Below are 2,972 nucleotides of genomic sequence, written 5' to 3'. Positions count from 1 at the left end.
GAATGACATTATTCCTACTGTAAATACTTACAAATTTATTTTAAATCCTTTTAAAGAAATTGGAGGGTGTCTGGGGTACTCCAAAGATTTGAGTGTCCAGATTTTGAAGGAGAGAGGAAGTTCTTAAGGTGCACCTATTTATCTGCATATTGCTTTTCTTCTCAAAATATTTTTTGATTCATGGACCATAGGAAGAGTCTGAGAAGCTGGTCAGTGAGTGACCACTAAGCGGCAGAGAAGCCAGTAATAGCTGTAGGCAACACCATAAGCCTGAAAAGACAAAAAACAGAATTTGGGCCCACCAAGGTAGCCAAGATAGGTTTTCACAGAATCAACATTCAACCTCTTTAATTTTCTTCATCACTTGTTTGCTTACTTTTGCACTGATTTCTGCTCTTCTCAGCTTTCTCTTATAGACAGCAAAGATTTGGCTCTGCCTTTTGTATTCAGTCTGAAAACCTCTGCCTTTTAATTGGAGTGTTTATATAATTTACATAAAAAGTAATTATTGAGAAGGTTGAATCTAAATAAGCCATTTTGTTATGGCTTTTCTATTATTCCCATCTGTTTTTTGTTACTCTTGGCCTCTTTTCCTGCCTTCTTCCAACACTTTTTCTTTCTCATTCAAAGAAAAAGAATTTTAACTCAATATGTAATCAGGGAGCCATTTAAAAAAATTAATACTCTAAAGGCATAAGTAGAACAACCTTAGATGTCATCATGCACTTTCCCAGGGTCATTTCTTTCCTGAAGAAAGGAGGTATATCAACAGAAAGGGAACACCAAGTTGCCACGGATTTCTATGCTTAGGCATTCTGCCCTGTTTGTGGATCTTCATTCATAGCCAAAGTAAAAACTACCCTTTACGGTAGTCAATAGTGATGTTTAGAAAAATTCAGAGGTCAGGTATGGTAGCTCACACCTGTAATCCCAGCACTTTCAGAGACCAAAACAGGCCGATCACTTGCGCTCTGGAGGTTGAGACCATCCTGGGCAACATGGCAAAACCCCATCTCTACAAAATAAAAAATTTAAAAATAAAAAATTAAATTAAATTAAAGAAAATTTCAGCTTCTTCTTCTTCTCTTTCTAAGCACATGGTAGGATCTACTTTCCCTGCCCTTTGAAATTACGCATGGACATGTAACTTGCTTTCATGGTGAAACATGAGTTGAAATAGTAAGTATCACTTTTGGGCAGAAACTCTAAGAGCAAACAAACAAACTGCAACATCTTCTCCAGCACCTAGATCATAAAAGCCATGTAAAGTCAGAGTCTCTGCAGCCTGAATACCTAAGTAGCTGCAACAAACCTCCTGCTGGCCGTGAGAGAAATAGAGTGTAACTAAAAAAAACAGACAAAAGAAACTGTGTGGCAAGTTGCTGATTTGGGGCTGCTTATTACTGCAGCACAACTTAACTCATCCTTTCTGATACACCCTTTAGAATCTTTTGGCCAGTGTCTCACCGTCAGCAGTGGGTCAACTGCAGGCTGCTAAGGGTCAAGTGCCAGCGGCTAAGGGCACGTAAGGAGCTGCTACCAGTTCAGCGTTGGCTCTGGCGTCAGGGTCGTTGTGTCCTGACAACCTCTCTGGTAGCCGTTTCTGAGACAGCAGGTGCAGGTGCGGCCGCTTTAGCCCTGAGCAGGCTCTGCCGCTGCTTGCAGGTCTCTGCTAGCGCCCGACCCTTCTCTTCACGGACCTTGAGCCCACAGCCCAAGTGCTGGGCAATGGCAGCCTCGCACCAGCCCATCAAGGGGATCCTGAAGAACAAGACCTCCAGGACTTCCTCTATGGTGGCGTTGTCGGAACAGCCCTGCAGAAGTGTCCACGAGGAGCTGAGTAAAAAATGCCAGAAGTGTGATGTAATGAACATCCTGTCGACATATCGTCCAGCAGACAAAGACTATGGTTTAATGAAAATAGATGAGCCAAGCCCTCCTTACCATGGTATAATGGGTGATGATGAAAATGCATGTAGTGATACAGAAACCACTGAAACCATGGTATCAGATATCTTAGCTAAGAAATTAGCTGCTGCTGAAGGCTTAGAGCCAAAATATTGGGTTCAGGAACAAGAAAGCAGTGGAGAGGAGGACCTCTTAGCTGAAGAATGAGAAAAAAACAGACAATTTGAAATGAAAAGGAAGCTTCACTACAGTGAAGGACTCAATATCGAACTAGCTAGACAATTAGTTTCAAAAGACCTACATGATGATGACGAAGGTGAAGAAATGTTCTAGACTACAGATGGAGAAAGCACGAATACTAAAGAATCAAATTAAGGATCTACTGCAAGTGACCAACGGCTAAACAAATCACGAAGTTCATAGATTTGTTCAACACTGCAACTGTTGGATATAAACCCTGTTACTATAATACATTGCTTCTGGTTTTCCACAATTCATGACTTAAGTACCAAAATGCATACCAGTTATTATAAATTTCCAAGAATTAAATGATAACCTTAGAGACTGATTAGACTGAAAATGCCTAATTGATATATATATTCTTGTGTCTAGTACTTTACCACAAATACAGTGTAATATCATCATTCCAAAACTGCATTACTTATGTAAAACACTTGTTAATATGTATAAGATAGTATATAGCTTTTTATGCTTTAGAAGTTAAACAGTATCTTTAAGGGGGAGAGGAAGTAATTTATTTTCATCACTCTAAATGTGGTGGTATCTCTTATAAAGTGTGTTGGGTTTTTTTTAATCAAAAGCCAATTGAACAACAGGATATATAGACTGATAAATATTAAGGCTGAATAATATTTTAACAGTTGTCTACAACTTGATTTGTCTGTTTAATTGAAAAGGATTATAAGAGTTACTGTTGCATTTTCTGGCCTACGAACTTTAAAATTCCTGTTGAGTTTCTTTGTATTTACAAGGAAAGGACTGAACTTTATCTCATCAAAACTAGCTTTTTCCCCACAAATAAATTATCAGATTAAACTTGCACT

At 39.0% G+C, this 2,972-nt stretch overlaps 1 pseudogene; it reads left to right on the top strand.

Moving 5' to 3' along the window:
• The first annotated feature begins 641 nt into the window (after nucleotides 1-641).
• LOC106634482 (protein phosphatase inhibitor 2 family member B-like) lies at nucleotides 642-2,625 on the top strand (annotated as a pseudogene).
• Nucleotides 2,626-2,972: the final 347 nt, after the last annotated feature.

The sequence above is a fragment of the Pan paniscus genome, chromosome 12 (genome assembly GCF_029289425.2).
Source record: "Pan paniscus chromosome 12, NHGRI_mPanPan1-v2.0_pri, whole genome shotgun sequence".
NCBI classification, from domain to species: Eukaryota; Metazoa; Chordata; class Mammalia; order Primates; family Hominidae; genus Pan; species Pan paniscus.
The sequence above is the reverse complement of the archived record's forward strand: the minus strand, read 5'-3'. Positions and strand labels throughout refer to the sequence as shown.